General features: G+C 38.9%; 1 protein-coding gene across 1 annotated transcript in view; it reads left to right on the top strand.

Moving 5' to 3' along the window:
* The window catches only part of mfsd8l1 (major facilitator superfamily domain containing 8-like 1), a 32,672-nt gene extending 21,036 nt beyond the window's left edge, over window positions 1–11,636 (top strand). The window contains exons 12-14 of the transcript XR_009717940.1: window positions 400–491; window positions 795–952; window positions 11,520–11,636. The gene's annotated coding sequence lies outside the window, so the exon portion shown is untranslated. The remainder of the gene's footprint in view (window positions 1–399; window positions 492–794; window positions 953–11,519) is intronic.
* The last annotated feature ends 9,568 nt before the right edge of the window (window positions 11,637–21,204 follow it).

The raw sequence follows: 21,204 nt of genomic DNA, 5'->3' as shown, positions 1-21,204 counted from the left end.
TCAACTAAGCACTATAAGGCACACCTAAAAACGTCGAATTTTCTCAAAAGCCGAAAGTGTGGCTTATAATCAGGTGCGCCTTATATATGGACCAATATTGAGCCACTACAGCAGGCGTGTCCAAAGGCCGGCCCGCGGGCCAAATGTATATATATATCTTATATATGGACAAAGTTTTAAAATGGGCCATTCAGTGAAGGTGCGCTTTATAATCCGGTGCGCCTTATATATGGACAAAGTTTTAAAATGGGCCATTCATTGAAGGTGTGCCTTATAATCCGGTGCGCCTTATAGTGCGGAAAATACGGTTGGGGTAACCAGAGTATTGATTCATTATTTGATTCGCCTGTTGAATATTAAATACTGTGTATTTTACACCATTGTATCTTTTTCTGACAGTGGCCGGAACCCAGCCGACGTATTTGGATACAATTTGAAGAACTACCCTTTGTACACCCCAAAAGGAAACGATGCTGTCTGTACATTATGTGGTAAGTTGAACCTTTATTAGACGAGTAGAAGCTTTTTCATTCATGTGTTTTGCCCTTTGCTTTCTCAACCCCTGAAATACAAAATCCCCTTTGCTTATTTTTTTCCAACTCACCTCCTCCTCCTCCTCCTCATCATTCTCATCATTTTCCTGCCGTCTTCCTCATCTCGCTGTGCTGTGATTGATTGTTTGGCTGTGAGGCCTGCTGAGACTGCGCTTTCCCAAACCATTTCAGATCGTTATTATAATTCATAGAGTCTCCACGCTATGTTTTGTAACTGTTGCTCTGTGTTTGCCGTTCCAGGCAGAGAGACTCATGGGAAATGACACTAAGTTGAAGCTATTTTAAAAACAAAAAGACTCAGGGTTTGGGAGAGAACATTATGAGCTTAAGCCAAAGCCCCCATGCGGCTCAGCTTCTATCCACATCTGGAAAGATTTTAAACAAGAAAGTACTTTCAGGTAATGTAACACATCCTCTGACAGGCCAACTGCAATTTTGCTGTACATAATATTAATAGTGAATGCTGGATGATCATCTTAACAGAACAGAACAAGGTTAATTTTTCTGACACCATTTAAGGAATAATTTCATCGTTTTGGAAATGTATTTATTCACTTTCTTGCCAAAGGTCGGGAGAAAGGCAGCATGGCTGTCATATACAAAGTGTATCAATGTGGAGAAGAGTTTGGAAAGTAGTGGTAAGTAAAACTATACAGTGAATAGTGAAAATGGACAAACGTGGGCTGTATAGTTTTACTTTCAGTTGTTTTGCACTTGTTGGAGGAATTTAAAGTAACTCACAAAGCCAAATTCAAGTACCATATTAGTTATTTTTATTTCACAGCAACCAAACCAAACCAAACCAAACCAGACCAAACCAAACCACTGAAGTAACTAAACTACTCTACCAAAGCGACAACCTTAATTGAGGGGTAAATATGAAAAGTTGTCTTCTTTGCCACAAGAGTTCTTTATTGAATCAGTTGACGCAGTTCCCAGGTGGGAACAGAGAGGGAACAGTGTCCCAGACCATTTTTAATTATTTTAAAATTAAATTTAAGTGGGGCATGGAACACATGCACCGTCTGCATTGACCCATTTATTCATCATTAATAAATTACACGAATAATACATAATTGTTCTCAATGAAAGAATTTGAAAGCAATCTATTATTATGAATATAATCTTCACTTTGGTGTATGGTTACAACCCTACTCACATTGTTAGGGTCGTGGGGAGCTGGAGCCCATATGGCGAGCCCCTCTATACATAGCAACATTTTACATTTTATCTGTGATGGTGAAGACATTTGGAAACGTCACACTATGGGTGACACTTAACTACTAATAGCTAAATGCAGATTTGCAGTGCAAAGACTCTATAAGGTAATTCTACACTAGCAGTGCATTACATGTTGACACATTGACTGATGTCAGGACCAAAATGGCCTTGTTTTGATATCCAATCCTCAGTACTCTCCCACTGAGAGACGAAGTGCCCAAAAGTGATTCTATGACAGACTTACCTCATTGGATACTGTAAAGAGTGATCGGCCAATAGGAAAATTAACCTCTAATGCTCTATGAGCGAGAGCGCTGAAGTATACTTTTGATTAAGAGTTGGGCATAGCATGCACACACACACACGCACACACACACACGCACACACACGCGCACACACACATGCACGCACACGGATCACCTGTCTGGAGTCAGGGTGGATCATGGGGAATTAAAGGGGGACACTGTGGGACTTGGCTCTAAAACTTGGGGTTCTGTTGTTGTTGGCGTAAGATCTGATCTTCTGCCAAAGCGCACTTAGTGGAAAGTGGAACCTTTAGATATGAGCATTTGAACAGTGCTGATGTACAACTGTGCCCATGAGCGTATCATGCACACACATGCACACAAATGTGCACACACCCAGCAGGCAGGCAGCGTGTCTCCTGTCCAACAGTAGCAACTGTAACAATGATGAGGCTTAGTGGCTAAGTAGAAACTGCCCCTGTAGATTGACATATGAGACTGCTGTTCATACAGTGCAACCATTCACGGGCAGAGAGCTTAATAATGTACTTTTAGTCAACATTAGCCTGCAGCTGTTGCAATTAACAGTGAGGCCCCGTGCATGAAATGTCAGTTTGTATTTAAGGGTTAAGCAAAATTGTATCCAGCAAGCATAAAAACTATGCTGTGGGGGAAGAGAGTGTCGGAATTGATCAATTTGCATTTTTGGTAATTATTTAATATACTGTTTTCCATCCTCTAAATTAATCTTCTGGTTACTATGTTTATGCACCTACTTGCAGCCACCGATTTTCAAATTTGCAAAAAAAAGCTTTCGGAAATTCAGTCTGACTTACATGACTGCTTTAACATGTAATTCAAAAAAGAGACGTCAAATAGAAAAGGCCCGCAGACACAATCCAGCCCTCATACCATTTTATGGGGCCAGCAGGAGCTGTAGGGTTATTTTAAATTGTGTTTCATTCCGCTTTATTGTTTGTAAAGTCCATAAACTGCATGTGTCAGAATGTAGCTCAAGTTTAGACCTTATGGAATGACAGCGTCAAGCCCCTATACATATTTCTTTGGTTATCATCCAGGTTCAGAATTAACTGCGTGGCAGGTGACTATCTAAAGTTATCAGCCAATCATAATTTCCACAATTTATTTATTTTTTCTTACTTTATCTTAGCTGTTTTTATCTATCTCCTCACTATATGTGTTAAAATTTTACACAATGGCGGGTCAACACGGGCAAACATTTACAATGTGAATGACGACATGTAATTTCGCCTGCAAACTTGACATAATGAAACCTGTCCTCTTTGTTGCTGATGTCATGACAGAATTGCGAGATTGTCAGAAGACAATATTTCATCATAAAATAGATTACCTATCATTCCAAAAGCCAACACTGCATTATGTTTCTAGAAGCAGAACTAATAATCTTCCAGGCTGATGAATTCCTTGAACCATAACAGCAATAAAACAAAGGGCCGTCTAAACTTCTAGATTTCCTGAAACCAAGCAGCAAAAAAGGCCACCAGTAAATATTATGCATTTGATTGAATGCAAATAGATTCAAAAGAAGCCTGCTTATTATTATTTTTCTATTATTGTACATATGAATTCTTCATGGCCACATAAAATGACAAGTAAATCGTCAATCACGTGACTGGTAATAATCAATGTCTATGGCCCGGGAAGTGAAAGCTATCTAGAGGTGCATTGTCTTTTGGCACAGACCTTTACAATTTTTGATCCGGTCCGCTGTTGTTTTTTACATCTCCGCTCTCCTGCGTATGACCTTCGCAGCTGAAATAATACAGCGGTGACGCGATTATGATGGGTTTATGAGCTAGTTCCTGCAATGTCATGGATGGGTTACAGTTGACTAAGTCAAAACTGCCTGAATTCAGTTTGCCAAGCTCATAGCAGAGACTGCACGGTAGGCTTTGCATCACTACCTCCATATGGCACCCATGACGTTATGGATACAAACTTACACATTTCTTATATTAATATCTATTTGGTATGACAGCCGTATTGTTTTGAATTGATTATATCAAATGATGTATTACTGCATTTGCGTATGTTTAATCGTCTGCCTTGCTCCTACGTTCCCTCATGTTGGCCACTCTTAAGTCAACTTGTGGCCACAGTACGGTTGTTTAGCATTACGTTAAATAATTGCTAATCCAAACAGTTATTTCTCTACCTGTGCTTTTGTGCACATGAATGTGCATAAATGCAGAGTTGGTTGAGTTTAATGTTGAAGGATTACCTGAAACATTTTAAGCCTGACTTCCTGTATGATTGTGTAATGGCCAATCTTTTGTCCTAATACTTTATTATTGTTCAGGGAAAGTGCCAGTACAAGTTTTCTTCTCCAGTCAAAACTGCCATGTTGTTAAATTGTGGCTGTACAATACTACTGCAATATTTGCAATGACTTTGTCCTTGTGTGAGTAATCTCTATGAGTGTGTGCCTTTTGGCACTACCGCATTGTACATTTGCGATGAAGACTCCAACAGACTCAAGGATGCGGCCCATCTTTCTACCCTCCGACAACGATTTGTCATCTGGTTTTAGTAATTACACAGGCGTAAATAGTCAGGAGACAGTAGTTTGATGGCTGAATAAGATCTATGTGTAGAATGTGTAAAGTGCCTGGCAAGCTCAAAAAGAACTTGAGGTCAGGTCAAAGCTTTCCTCTCAGGAAGTCATGGTAGATTTTATTGGACATGGCTCAGACCGTTCACCTTTGAACTCTTGACATCTAATGAAGAGTAACTTTAAATGGGAAAGACGAACAAACAAAAATGCATACATAAAAGTTTTTTTGTGGGCCCATTTGGTCAATCAATCATAATTCTCAATCAGTTTTGAAATCTTTGTGCCATTCTATCATTTGTATTTAATTTTCCAGAGAAGCTCTGGCCTTCTCCAATAAATTAATCATCAGTCTAACAAACAAATTGGAAGTTAAAACTACAGAACTTTGTTGTATTCTTTTTGGAAACATTGATTATTTTTATTTGTGACTTAAAAAGGAAAGAGTGCATCCAAAGTTTAAGCAACTTGTTTGGGGACACTGTGAATTAGATCCAGAGGAATATTTTGCTTTCATGCTGTTCTCACAAATATTGCTTTTGTTGTGAAGTGAGTCCTGTTTTTTTTCTTTAAACCGCACACTTGCACTGCTCCCCAATCGACCACCACGCAGCATTCCCCCTAAGTATAAGACAGAGAAGTCAGTAAGTCCCCCTTGAACCATGAAGTAAAACGTCCTAGGAATAAAAATAATGTTTTTATGTGTGAACATCTTTGACTTAATCACCCTAGAAACAACTCATAGAAGCAATAAAACTGAGGGCAGTAAACTAGTTGAGAGAGATCACTGAAGGAGACGTTTGACTCCTGAGCTTAACAGGGAGCATAAAAACACCTTAAATCTTTCATTACAAGCACTCTATTTTAGACTTTGTGGTTGGATTTGTTATCTTTATGTGTCTGTAGTAATAAAAGATAGAAGTAGCCTTTATGCTGCAAGGGTCAGATGATCTTCACCTCCATCACCGCAACTGAGTAAAAACTAAGAAAGTGTTCTACTTAGGTGCCCGCGTTGTCAGAGAATATAAAGTGCAAAATGAGGTTACTTCATACATCAATGAAAGAGCTGTTTTAAAATGGCCGGTTCTCTTGCATTGATTGACATTTTTACTCTGCCCTGTGGGTCCGTGTAAGTTTTCCTCCCACAACGAAATGTAAGTTCATTTCCAGTCGACCAAGCAAGGTGTTGATGTAAGATCACCTGGCGGGACACGGTTGCCGGCCGATGCTCCTCGGGGAAGGGTTAAATGTACGATATAAGCATCAAGAACCTTTAAAGATTAGGAAGTATCAAAATGTGTGTTAGTGTACCGGTTGCAAAGTGGAAGAAAATTTCTAAAGCATTATCGGAACTTGAGGCAAATGTGATTCGTTACTCAGATTTGATCCTGGATGTCTACTGTCAGCATTGTGAGTTAAAAGTGACCAAACAGTTTGGATTTGTTGCCACTGTAACAGTGAATTAGTAAATTAAGATGACATAATCATTATCTCTGTACAGTGTCTTCAGCGATAGAGAACAATAATAATCTTAACATTTTTCTGATTTTGTCATTCTCTTTTAAGTGATCACCAGCTCACTCAGCATTTCTGTTTCTGTTATCAAAATGTACCCAAGCTCACAGCTTCTTTTTTCTCACTCCATCAGCATTTTGTCTTCCCTGATTGTGTTTGGCTATAAACCAGTGCCGATTGCTGACTCAGCCGCACTGTAGATTATCCATATTCGATACATGCATTTTAAAAGGGAGAGATCAAGGGTGATAGGTTGTGTAAATTATTGTTGTAAGCTTAGTTTAACTTTTTTTTTATGGTGATAATGAGCGACTGAATGTTTTCTCTTTAGGTGTGGTTTTTATAATTGTTGTTCAAATGCTTGCGGGATGAAGTTTGTCAAGGCAAAATATTCCAAAACGACAATGTAGTTGTCTTTTAATGAGGGGGCATCAGTAGGTTCTCTAAATAATGAATCAGTTTGGTTTTACTTGCTTTACAACTTGGTTGAATCAAGAAATTCACTTGAGTACACCAACAATAGAAACAACAGCAATTGACATTTAATAAACACAAAAAAGCAACTTTTGATGATGGCTAATACAGACAGTTCCAGCATGGTGAAACGTCCTTTTTCCATGTGCCTCACCGAAATAACAGTGCCTCTTTGTCATCTTTATGACTCACCATTGCCACAATACATATAAACTGGGCTAGCCAAAGTGGCTAGTCAGAGTGGCAATTCTACCCGCATGAAAGTTAGTCGCATTTGGCGGATTTGTGGCGGTTCATGTCATGTCCCATATATATCCCATCTTGTTTTTCTTGGCAACTCCACTGAACAAACACAGAGTATGCAGAATAACAATTACAAATGTGATGTCTCTGGCTCAAGGGTTTTCTTCTCAATGGACCACCACTCATAACTTGACTCAAAAGACCAAAGAACAAAAGTGCTGTATGTAGTGATGTAGCTCGAGCTCAAGTCCAAAAGGGAAGCCAAATGACAAATAAAATAGTAACAAAAACAACAAACAACCCCGCTGAGAGTCTTTTGAAGCTTTCTGCTAGAAAATATTCATGGACCTGATGAAAGGTTGCACTTGAATTCACAGGACATTGAGGATTTCACAGTTTTTAAGGGGAGCATCGTCGGTTTCTCATCACGCAGCTTTGTTCTTGCTGCTCCACGGTGCTGCTATTGTCTCACTTGATTTGAAGTTGCTTATTAATGCCTAAAATCGAAGTATTAAAAAAAAGTTCTCTTATGTGGGAAGGGAATATTTGCCTGTTTAGAGGAATCGCCATGCAGAGGCTTAAAACTGGAGCAAATAACTGAAAAAGGATAGCAAACAAACCAATCATGACAGAATACATCGGTCCGATTTTGGGGGAATTGAGCAGCTCTTTTACTGCCTGTCAGGGACCTCTTCATGGCAAAAAAAAAAGGATGAAAAGAGTGGAAGGGAGAAAGGGATGTCTATGAACACCAGAAATACTTTCTGAAATGAAGCATGAGAAAGAGAGAGAAAGAAAGGAGGATCTCCATATATTTTGATTGTGTTGCACTCTGCAAGATCTTTTACGGTGGCCAGTTTTACACATTGTTTTTATAAAGCTGTGAGGCTGACCTAGGGTGGCTTGATTGTATTTGCAATTTGACAAGATCTAGCTGTGCTTTTATGCTAACATTTTGTTTGTCAAGGACAAACTATCAGCTAAAATGGAAAGTGCAAACAAGATGGGCCGCTACAGAAAGTCATGTTTGTGTGAATGGGCTGGATCATGCTTCAGCATTATATTTCCTAAGCCCGAAGATGCTTGGAAAGGGTAACCCATCATTGCCAACACAGACCTGCCGGATACAGACAAATCTCTTGCCTCCCCTGTTGCTATAACAAAATGTAAAAACTTGTCATCAACATCTGACCCCAGATGGTTGCTCCAAGTTGTAAATTTGCCCGGTTACTCTCCAACCTTCACCTTTTCATGGTCGTGGCCCAAGCAAACAAGTATCTCAAAGTGAGTGTAGCCCTTGAACACCAGAGTAGAAGACAATACAAGGTCTCTCTAGATTTGCTCCTTGTTCCTAATAAAAGTCGAAAGGTTTTGAACTCTTCTTTGATCTCTCCGAATCAGACTTGGCTTTTATTCACCTAGCAGCCGTTTAAATCCGTCTTGGTTATGCGAGCCTTGATCTTTGTTTTCTTCACCACCTAGAGAAATGGCAGCGCTGCCTGTAGAGTGACAGCCAATACATCCAGCAGTTGCAAAGATGAGTCATGCTGACAAAGTGTTTGAGACATTTCAGACAGCTAATCTGGAGCCTGTTCTACCAAATAGTCCTGAAGCCTTTGTTTTGTACGTATATGTGAGATCCTTAAAACAACAAAGTCATCCACGATTTTTCAGTCTACAATGTTGGTCGGATCAACTGCGATGTCGAAACAATAGCTTTGGCTTCCTGCTTGCCTAAGATAGACAATTGGACATGCAAATTTACGGTCTACTATTTTCCAGCAGCTGTGTTTATGGTGTGGTTGCTTTCATTCCAGGGGAGGTTTATCTTTCAGATGCCGCGTGACTCATATCTCTTATAATTTGCATGCATATTCAGAGAAAAGTAATCTAGCGTCATGAGCATAATAAGATTTTCAAAATAGACAAATAGCAAGCCACGTCAAATTGCATCCTTGATAAATTGCCCGGTCTGCTGTGTAGAACCGTCCACAGTTGATCAAATTGATGTGTGAACGATGTGCAAACTGTTTTACCCTCTAATACATTAAAATTGGGAAATGTGACAGGTGATGGACATAATTGAAGGGGACAAATGATTTATAGTTCATGAAATTATTTGTGATGACGTCTCCCCCTCTATCCGGCGAACTTGTGTTATTTTTGGCAATGAAAGTCACTCTTTCCTGCCAGATGAAGTCAATTATCTGAAAATATTTTGCTAATTCAGTCTGCTAGGCACATGCACGCATGCACACACGCACGCACGCACGCACACACACACACAACAACAATCTCATTCAAATCAGCTGCAGATTGCTGAACGGAAAGCTGTCACTTGTGAGGAACCTCATGAAGCAAGTGGACAGACAGCCTGTGTATATTTCCCAGGCCTGCCCCGGCTGAGTGGATGTTAGTGCCAAGTGGAGCTGTTGCTGACCTCCCTGGGGCCAGAGGCAAAATTCTGTAAAAAAGCATTACTTTTAGCTGACCGTAGCTCATACTGAAATCCTCCCTTAAAATGCTTAGGGGCTAAAATGGAGCTACACAGATATTTGACGGAGCTATAATCTTTCCCTAGCCCTGGTGCAACGCTACTTAATCACACAACAAAAAGGCCCCTCTAACCAAATTGATGCATATTTTTTATCAGTTGCAAAAATAATATATGTATACTTTCATTCTCTTAAATAATAGATGCAGTTGTATTTGTGCTTTCAAAATGTAATTCCTTGCCGGAAACAAAACGCTGACAGGGAAGTGATGCTAAATCCCGCCAGGCCAACAAGACAAACCATAGCTGGAGATGCACCACAAGGAGCCATTACTTTTAGGTTGCCCTCTTAAGTTAATATTTCTACAGTTCATTTCCATGCTTTCCTCTTTTCATCACAAGGGTTCTTTTTTGTAAACACCCATTTTTCTGCCATCATAATACATAGCTCTAGTAGAATGCTATATTTATCTGTTCAAGGTCTACCAAGGCTAATTTTGAACTGGGTGTAATTAATAATTCAGTTTGAATTGAAACAGACATAATTACACTTATCCACAGTTTCACTACATTAAGAATTCATCCAAGTTAATATGTCAGTTTTGGATTTTGCTCACGTACCTTAAAACAATGAGACATTTGCGGACTACTGTAATGAAAATCAGGTTGAGTGAAAGACATTACACGAAGCTTTTCATTTTTTGTATAAAACAAGAAAAGTATTCTGTTTTTTTTCTTTCTTCATTCTGCCTCAGCAAATACTAGTGACTCATCTTTGCTGAATGTGCACTAAAGAATGGTCTCTTCTCTAACGGACACTGTGATATAGTCATTCAGACCATAAAAGAATAAAACTAGCATAAACTAATCAAACAAAAAATTGGTCTCATTTAGCCTGCCCCTTTTCTATTACAATAACAACTGAGAATAGTTTTCAGAGTTTCTTTAGTTTCTCTAAACTTGACCATATCACTGTTCAAACTGCTGTTTTTTATTTAGTCAAAGGGGCCTATACGGCATTCCAGTTGACTAATTTCAAAGATTTTAATGGGGATAAGTTAAAATTTTACACATGAAAACTTCATACACTCTATCTTCAGATTCAAATGTGGGCTCATTAGATTTGTGTACATATTCTCGCCTCTCTACTTTTCACACACCTGTAATGCATAACAGAGCATAATCTCTAAATGCTTACCATATGCCGCTGTTTGCATTCCAAATCCATCTTTCCTCTTGATAAATCGGGTCTATAGATGTAATCTGGGGGTTTATTTGCTCAATTTAATGATTTGCTGGACATTTTTTTTTAATGCAAACACCAATGCACACTCACCTGATTTCGTTTTATGAGGGACTAATACAATACATGAGCTTTTGTATGATATTTATTTTCTTTATGCACAAAAATATTAGGCACCATGTCTATAAGACCAGCAAAAAGTGAAAATGAAGGACAGTACATATTGTTATATTCTTTATAGACGACTATCTACAAAATTCTGGGGTGTGAGACTTCACCTTGTCCTTCTCCCTGCAGTGTTTAAATGGGTTGAGGTCGTGATGTGAGTTTCTTCCACAACTGGGGCACTTTCATTCTGGAAAGAAACATGTCTTCTCAAGAATTCACACAAATTGGATGCATCTTCTTACTGCAGTGAAAGTCTACGTAATAATTGGAAACATTCATAAAAAATATAAACAAAGGCGGACTATGACAGCTTCCTTGATCTGAATTCATAAGAACAAAAATTGTCTCTGCTCATTCCACAGTCTGGCCAACATCCATTCAAGGACTTGCGATGAACCCTGCATCGAGAGCTTCATCTTAATTAGTTCATTGTTTCTCTGTGTTTCTGCGATATGCAACTTTCCTGACAGGAGGTTTTGTGTGAGTTTATTCAAACCATCACCTGGGGCAAATTTTACTTGTTGGCCCCCCCCCTCTTTCTGCAATGACTTATTTTTTTTTTTATTCTACTCCAAGTCTGTGCTGACAAATATGCATTCAGACAGACAAATGTACTGCTATCAAGGTTTACCATCTGCTTTTTCAGCACAGAGGAAAAAACGTCAGGAAAGTGGTGGAGTGGAGAGTCTGTTGGATTGCTCGCCTGTTAGTTTCAAGTTTGAATGGAGTCCGACCGATGTAAAGAGTATCAATTGTGTCCACTTCTTAGGATGAACTCGTGCGAGGTTTCTCTGGAGATGTCAAGCAAGAAAGGTGTCAGCCTCTCAAGAAGTGTCCTCAACATGGATGACAGGCAAGCAGGCAGCAGCCTCAAAGAGAGCTCATGTTTGGAGCACTTGAGATTCAAATGTTAAGGTAAAAAGGTTTTTTTTTGTCTCACTAATTAAAGAAGATAAAGTATTTCCTGATATTGTTGATGTATTTCAACTGATGAAAATGATCTTGTAAAAAAAAATTCAAGGCCATAGGGTGAGACCGAGCAATTATTGATGGCATTTGAGATTAAATTGACTTCAGTACATGGAATATTTGGGAGACAAGTCAGGCACTGCTGAGCCTCTTTACAGAAACCACAGATCTCAGATCACTGATGAGAATTGTCACTTCACACAAGTCCATACATTGTGCAGTACAAAAAAAAGAAAAAAGCTTTCCTGGTGGCTGTGACCATTACAAGCCACGATTTTGTTTTGGTATATGCCAACTGGGGGCGCTGTAACCTTTCTAACAGTATAAAGAAGGCACAATGTGGTTCCAGGATCTTCCTCATTTTTGGCTTTAACCATCATTTATGAATCAGCTTCTTGAAACAAACTGCATTCATTAAAGTAGGTGTATTCAACTCCATTACAGTATTCTAATGGGCACTCATTACAAAATATATTTAAATAATTATATGTATATATATATTCAACTTGTATTATTTAGAAAAATGACACTAGCATTGAGTAAAATAGTCCAAACAGCACCTGGTAGCAGCGGAGAAGGATCGTGAGAATTGAGAAATGTGACCATATTTGGTCAAGAGGTTTCCGCCTAACAATGACGATATACGGTTTGAAACAAGAGAGCCTTAGTGACTTTGATTAGATTAAATCTAGCTCAATCATTTATTACATCTTGATCAATCACACTAATGACCATGGGCAGTTAAATTCTTAATTCACCCCGCACTGCAATATTAATAGGACCTATGGCTCATAGAATCAATTAGTGATGATAATGCCAACATTACAAAAATTATAGCTTTTGATCAATTATAGTGCGGATCATCGTCCATATAAATGTAACAGACTAAGAGATGCATGTCACTTGAGAGGAACAAACCAAGTCTGATTAATATGATCATGATCTGCTTAAACTCAAAATTTCCTCCTAAAAGCTCTCTCAGTCACAAGACCTTTATCACAAATCTTCTACTCTTTACTCATGTCATCACCTCCAATCTCCATTTTACCTCTTGTGCTCACTGCCAGCAAAAGACCTATTAACCCTTTGCAGTGCTCGATATTGTTGTTAAATAATTGAACATCTCTCTTGCCCCAGTGAAAAGGCAACTAAATAATGAATAAGATAGGTGTCTTTAGAAGTGGAAGAGCTATGTGAATTATTCACTTGGCAAATTGATAGTAAAAGATACTTGTTGCATTGAAAAAGATTTCACCAGCCTTAGTATGTTAATTTCTCAGATCACGGCCTGGGAACCAAAGTGGAAACATACAATCATCTGTCACTACAAAGAGACGCAATCATTCAAAATGCATACAAATATTTTAAGCAGTGCCGAAGCCCTTCCTTCTTTATGCTGTTACAAAAACCCAATTTCAAACTGCATATATTATTTAAGTGATATAAAAGGATCTTAAGAGGCCGTTCCTGTCATTAAAAGTTATCAAAGACGGCTGCAATCACAGATGGGAAAATGTGTCATGTGGTTGTGTCATGCAGCAGAAAGACTTCTGTTTGGGGTCACAGCCACTGCTGAGAGCACACCTGGCACCACATCCATGTTTATTTCCTACAGCGGAGAACTGTCGGCACACCCATACAAACCAATATATGGATGTGCTTAAGGGACAGATGGCAACAAGGAATTAATGTGCACATTCGAGTGGGAAGGAAGCAAGGGTGAAGGCAAAACAAGGGAGACTGTGCATTCATGAATGCATTTATTTAGGCTGAAGTCGGATGAATACTCAAGGTGCGAGGTTACAGTTTTCAGATGGTGAAGGTAAAGGGCATTACCAGGTTTGAATGTTCAGTGTTTTGTACAAAGGCTTCAGAAAGGCACCACTACATTGGAAAAATAGTAAGGTGCTAAGCTGTGTAATATTTTAAGTCTAACAAAACCTTGAAATCACCTCTCAAATAGACCGGCCGTAGCTAATGCAGGTTCTCCACCATCGGAGTAATCCGTTAATGGAGGCCGGCTGTTCAACCTTCATGTTGTTTTGATTTCAAATACATTTTCCTATTTAAATTGCTATCACCATTCTAAAACTTTGAAATAATATACAAATAGGTTTTTAAGAAATACTAAACAAATTGTCATGTAAGTGTTTAAAACATTATGCTGTTAATTGTTGAAAAAAAAAAGTACCACACACTGTAATGCTATTAAATAAAGCGAGAGAAATCCACCGGATGAAAGTTGGTGATTTGTTGCACTCGTAAGTGAAGCTACCACTGTACTGCTGTGTGCTACTGTCAAATTGAAGTATTGGAGGCTTTTATACTATTTTATCCTCACCGTCTTTAAGGAAGTCTAAATTGGGAAGCACTTAAACACAGTTGTTGGAGCTCTCGTTGACATGCACGTGGGCCAAGTGCAAGTGGACCTGGTTCAGCACCTTGCGGCACTCCTCTGCCACCATCTGCTTTGCCAGGTCAGGCATCTCAGATGTCACAGGACATTTTAATGGAAAAAGATTAATCATTTATAAAGCAATGTTACAGAAGCTGAAAAGATCCACATAGTCAGCTTTTCAAATACAGGCACGCACATTTATAGTGTCCATAGATATATTAATTAAAACTGACACTGATATTCAAAAGATTTTGATTGATTATTCCTGTTTTTACAGAAGAGATGCAACCAAAAATGTATGTGATTTCATGTGACAAAGAGGATAAAAAATAAGTAGGCTTGCTCTGTTAACTGTCAGTTAAACTAAGGCGAGCAAGACGTATTGATTATTGGTGCGACCCGTATTGTTACAGCCACGATCTTACTGTTTTGCAGCCTGTTCTCAGTCTTCACACTTGTTCTCATTCATAATGAATAAAGACGGTCCTGTAATATTAATAAGCCTCCATTGCCTTTGGCACTGGGTTTACTTAAGGTTTCAGTAGAAAATGACCATAGAGGTGAAATAATATCTCTGTGATTGTGCAAATCTATTTGAAATTAAATGTATTTTTAGTAAACTGAGAAAAAAATTATGAAATCAATCCCAAATTACAAAGTTCCTTTTGTGTTTCTTAATTATCTTTGGTGATTAAGAGTTAGAGGGGAAGTTAAAATTGAAAGACTATTGGTTTTCAGTGGATACGTTTGTCAACAATTCCTGGCCACCAACATGTATGCTGTATGAAGGATAAATTGTTTTCAGTAGGATCTAAGATGACTGATAACATGGCACAAGTGCACTTTGTCTTTTTGATTTGAAAGGATATTGCCTTTAAGATGGATGGATGGATGGATAGATGGATGGACGGACGGCCGGATGGATAAATGGATGAAATCCAACATTTCAGTAAATAAGGAATTGGCTTATTGGCGTATTGTGGTTCATAAAAGAATTGATGAAGCCATTTACGGCTCAGACACATCTACAATGTGCCTTACTCTCTCCAAGTTCCTTCCTTTTAAATTGTCCTTCAGCCATTAGTCCTCAATGGTGCACCCATTCTTTTTTTTCTCTCTGCCATTAAATTGTAATGACACAGATGTTAATTTTACATGTCTAGTTTGGTTTAATTATACTCAATGTCCTAATTCGTTTAAATCAACCAATCCCATTTTGACAGAGGTACTTCGAGAAAAGTGTCTGTGGAGTTTGAAGAAATATTCTTTATGTCACTGAACATTGACACTGTAGAAGAAATCTGTCCATGACTCTGCGTCTCCCATTGCTAGCACTGTGGATCACATGACTTAGTTTTATGCAGATAATCAATTGCAGATTCTATTAAATCTATCAAATTGGACCAGAACATATTGACACTGGATTTTAATTCATTACGTCACCATTTTGCCTCATCTGATTTCGACCCTACACAATGACATAGTACGATGAAAAATGAATTATTCAAGGCACAGTCCAGAGCTTTAAAACCAGAACTTGAAGAGAAATGACCTCAGTGGAAGTCAAGTTATTTTACATAGGCATCAAAAGTGAGCGACATACCTTTGCTCTGTTAGCGGCTCCCAATGGGAAGTGGCAGCCTATAGGCCAGCAACTGATGGTGGAACGGAGTGGCTATGGCAGCGTTAATGGTAAGTGAGAGGTAATTAGAGAGAAAACGACTCATGCGCAACTCTCCATCCGGCAAAAAGAGAGGGGAGCCGGCCTCCCCGCTGCCTCATTCATCATCATCTGCTTAGCAGGCGGCTCGGATATAGGATGAACGGAACAGCCCTTGCCATCTCTCTCCTTATTTTTGTGTCTTTCTGCTGTTGCTAAGAGTCTTCTAAACGTCCAATGTACTATACATGTTTCACTTGATCTAGAACTTTGTCTAGGAATAGTATTTCCCAATCTGTTCTAATACACCCCAGTCAACTTTGTGTCTGTCTTACACCTTACTTCTTGTAACCTGTCATGAATTTAATATTCGTTATTTTTTCTTCAATTTCCCTTTAGGTTTTAAAGCTGCATCATTATCATTGCTGTACTTAACAAGTGGTACAACTGGAATAACATAGCAAGGCTCTGGAAGGCACACAGCAATATTAATAATTGGTTGCTAAGGGTGACAAAGAAAAATGGAGCAAAGCTCAAAGAAAATGAAACTGAAGAGAAAGACATGGACAGAACTCCAGGGTGTGACGAGCAAACATAACTAATTTGGAGCAGAAAGTAATTTGTGGAACTCTCGACTGGCGGCAGTTGTTGGAGCAACAAACAACAGATACTTCCAAGGTACCTCATTTTGCCACTTGAGCACTTGCTTCCTACCTCTTCTTGACTTCTAAAGTTGTCCTTTTCCGTTTCCATGTATAGCTACACCATTTGAAACTTTGTAGAAACTGACTGATTGAACATAGTTATAGTATTTATCGTATTTGTCTATTGGCATAATGATGAGGTTACAAATGGTCTGCTGCATCGAATCCCATAAAGAGATGTCACCATGCAAGATGTGAGTACACCACAGTTCAATGGAATGATTAGTGGCAATGGCTTTGACTGTGTTTATGCCCACACCAGCACAAACTGCCCTTCTTTAATTACTAGACTTTGGCCGTAATTTAGAATTTCAACCTCAAACCCTAAAATTGTGAAATTGCTTTGTGGAGGGTACTGTTCTAACAACCAGTGAAGAAAGACTCGACACTGTACATTTGTTCATATCAGATTATCAGCCATTTGATATATTGCCCAATCTCACTTAATGTGCAGCCCATTTAGAGACTGAAAATAATCTTCCCCAATAAACCCCAGAAAGTCTCACATATCACAGTTGCCTATTGTTTGGAATTTGGCCTCCAAAGAACAAAAACTATTTTCAGCTGCTGCACTTTTATATTCATGCTGCCTCTTTCAACATGCACTGGAACACATAAATAAAGCTATTAGGTTGCGGAAAACTTACAAACCTGTCTCACAAGGGACATAAAGCACATATGGCTCTCTGATCAAGGCCTCAAGGTATCGCCGCCCAAGAACGCCAGCCTTTTCCAATCAAGCAGAATCTGATAACATATTTATTTAATGAGGGAGGCTGACATCATAGCTGCATCATAACGCAGCAACGTTTTTGCTTCAGCATGTTGCTCATAGATGCTTCATTCAATTTTCAAAGGAAAGGCTGAGGATTCCATTCAAAGCAGTAGAAAGAGGCTTCAGTATATTACTGTCAAAATACAGAAAGTTCAACTTTTCAAAACAGTAAAAAAAGGTTAATGCCAATTTAGCAAAATATGTGATTAGAAATGCTTAGTTCTTTTGACTTAACCACTTTGACTCAACAACTTTGGCCTTGTCTAAACACGAGTTTATCTTGAGCTTAACCCAGATCACAATCTTGCGTAATAGTGTGCCCCATGCATCACCAGTCTTGCTGAGGGCATTATACACCAAGATACTCTCAGGCATCAGACTGTCTCAATTCTAAGGTTGTTTGGTCACATCCTTGATAAGCCGCTGTGATCCGATCCTAACAGTGTGTTTAAGATGGTTTGTTTGTGCGCTGGTTTGTCACATATCACCCCAGCCTAACCAGCATAGATACACTGTACCATTCTAAAAAGGCCAGCGGTAGCTGTGTAGGCACTGGAAAAAAAAACATGGATTTTAGAATCAATATTGTTTGAAAGATAGCTTAAAATAAAATATTGGTCCACCGATCCTTGAATCTTTTAGAAAAGCTGCAAATATGAAAGCAGAGCTGTTTTATGAGGACGAAAGTTTGTCAAAAGAGTGGACATTTTTGCTGTGTGTTTGACTCTATAACAGTCAGTTATAATAAATTAATTGAAAGTGTATCATGCACATTTTATTCTAACTTTCCCTCACATGATTTATTAATCCTGCACGACGACAGGGACAAGTCTACACAGTATCTGATCATGGTCCTGTCAGGATGGAGAATGTATTTTCAAGATGGTGTGAATGCTTGCTTACTCGCCGACACAGAATCCGCAAGATAAGAAAATGATGACGCTCACAGGAAAAGGTAAGAAAATAAAGTAAATTAGAAATAGGTGATTGAGGAACCAAAGTATTTCATATGGTCATCCTCGACTTAATCCTTTTGTTGCTATATTTGTAAATATGTGCTGTCACGTCTCATTATGTCCCAATTTCCCTTGTATCTTTACTAATCTTACTTTTAAAAGAAAAATTTAATGTTAATGTATTAAATACAGTCAGTACTTGTGTCGTTTTCATTTCAGACTCCCACGTTTTTTTTTTTATTCCAGTGCAGTGATTTGGGCGTAAATGGTTCACTCAAGAGTATCTCAGTTATTTGCACGAGAGAAAACATGACTCACTTACTCCATCAGAGAAAGTCCATGGTCACTATGTGGTTTTAAAGTGAAAAACCTTCCCTCTCCAAACTAAGACCTGGGGTTATAAGACCATACAAACAGAGGCCAAACAAGTGTTCTCGTAAAATTGACAAATTCTTGTTTCAATATCAAAGTGTAGCAGTTAGTGAGGTATGGACTCTGGAAAACTTTTCTCTTTGTTTTGTTTCTTTTACTTCATGGAGGTAATCGACCCACCTCTGCTGTAATAGTGATATACTGTATCTTTATAAAAGAAGATGCCTGGGAGGTGGCCTCCAAATATGGGTGCAAGTGGTTTGTGTATTGTGGAAGTGGGTTTAAATCAAAGCAAGGGACCACAAAGATTATCACTGTGGTACAGATGTGCAAATCACAGGGTAGCTACTTACTACACTAGAGAAGAGTTTGTCCCCAGACACCATAAATACAAAATTGCATGTACTGTACTTACCTCTCCGTGTTCCAGTTCAATGTGTTTTAGAGACCTTCTGGTTTTTAATGTTCATGTGGTAGCAATCACAACCCCTCCTATCACTACTACATTTAATTACTCCTCTCTCATTCAAGTCGCTATAGGGTTATGTATTTAACAACACAATTATTCCTTCTTGACAACATAACTATTCATCGAGGCCTTTATTTGATGTGTAAGCATCAGGAAAGAAATGCTGTTACAGTTCAGCTTGAAATGATTGTCACCGGTTCCATCAACTACGCAGTGTTGAAATATCTCAGCAAGTTTTTAATTTGCAGCATGTATGATGTGTCATCAAATGCAAAAATAATAATATTAAAAAATAAATAATGATGAATAAAAATATCACCTATTCTAGTTCCAATGGAAGATAGCAAATTCTATGTGTTCAAGAACACCGAGATGTGCGTTATGAAGTTTAGGAATCCAATTGCTTGTTGGAGCCGCTCCTCCTTGACCTACATCCCCTTTCTCGTCAGAGCTTTACAGGGCCTAACAAGCTGTCCTTATATGCCGTATATACATATATTCCTTATTATCTCTTGCACTGAAGATGGGCAACTGTGCATATTAATAATTTAAAGCGTCCGTCCGTCCGTCCGTCCATCCATCCATCCATCCATCTTCAACACTACTTATCCTGTTCAAGGTCGCGCGGGGTGCTGGAGCCTATCCCAGCTGACATCAGGCGAAAGGCAGACGGAATCCTGAACTGGTTGCTATTCAGTCACAGGGCACATATTGAGACAAATAACCAGTCACACCCACATAACTTTAAGCAAAATACTTGTTTAGGTTTGACCCTCTGCCACTGGCTCCTTATCATTTTTGCTCCATTAAATGTACTGTCATGCTCTGACCCGGAAGAGATGCAGTTGACCTATATACAGTCAGCTGTTAGTGAGCAGCCTCAAGCCATGAGAGCAATCTGGTTCCTTGGCTTTCTCAATTTTGTTGCTATCTCTCCACGCCTGCTCTTGGTGCTTTTGTTGGCCCTCACACTTTGGACTCTGAACTTACCGCTCAACCCCCACATTTGTCTTTTTGGCTCTCTTCTAGCTTGATGCTGAATAGCCTTGGGAGATGACCTTTCTGGCAGCCGGTGGACTGTCAAGCCTGATTACAATTTAGTGTTCTTGTGTCAGTGTACACAGACTCCCGAGTTTGTTGAATGTGACATCATCTGGCATATACCCAAGGCTCCAGTGTCACTAGAGGTCGGCAAGCCTGAACTTTTACAGCTAAATCATTCTAATGATTATTTGTTCTCAAAAAGAATTTGTTTCAAATAGACCTCTTTTTCAAAGCACGGTGCACGGGATTTTCCAAATAATTTCCTCTGTGATAAGTATCTCCGTCCGCCCATCCGCCAGTCTGTCCATCCATTTGTCCGTTCATCCATCTGTCCAGGGTAGTCCCAGGGAGGTGTCAAAAAGAGATTCTTCCCACCTCATTTGGCTCCTTTGTGTTTGAATGTTTGACAATGTTTAGCTTTTTTTTTTTTTAGCTTGTTTTGCAATCTCATGTTTTTGTTTGTTTGTTGTTGTTTTTTTACTGCAGGGTTGTCAAACTTATTTTTGTTGCGGGCCACATCATAGTCATAGTTTTCTTTGGAGGGCCATTGAAATCCAAATATGTGTGTATGTCTCATATTATATATACGTAGTGTAGACTGCACAACAAACTAGTGAGTAACTAGATGAATAACTAGTATAACAAAACAGAGACTAATAAAAACTGTTTAAATATTTCAAAAAATATGAATGGTAATAAAAATTGCTAGCCATATCGCTATTTTCTAAAAGCGAAAACAATTTGTAATTTTAGCATTGACATGAATTTGATGCACAATTTACCTTTTCAGGCCACATAAAATGATGTGGCGGGCCGTATCTGGCCCCCGGGCCTTGAGTTTGACACCAGTATTTTGGATTGCTACTGGGAGCCAGAATTTGCCTCTGTAGTCAAGTCTATCCTTATACAACAGCATCACTAATAACTCTGACTCACCAAACACAAGGCTTTAATTGATGCTGTATTAGTGTTGCCTGAATAAATATTTATGAAGCAAATGGAAATTACATGCAAGTGGTAGTTGAATTTGGACACAATGCCTGGTTGCAGGTGCGTTGGCTGCTGTTTCGTCAACTCCACGCCTGAGGTAGAAGCAGGTATTTTGGG

Source organism: Syngnathus typhle, linkage group LG14 (assembly GCF_033458585.1).
Source record: "Syngnathus typhle isolate RoL2023-S1 ecotype Sweden linkage group LG14, RoL_Styp_1.0, whole genome shotgun sequence".
NCBI lineage: Eukaryota > Metazoa > Chordata > Actinopteri > Syngnathiformes > Syngnathidae > Syngnathus > Syngnathus typhle.
Note: the sequence above shows the minus strand (reverse complement) of the source record. Positions and strands in the feature narration are given on the sequence as shown.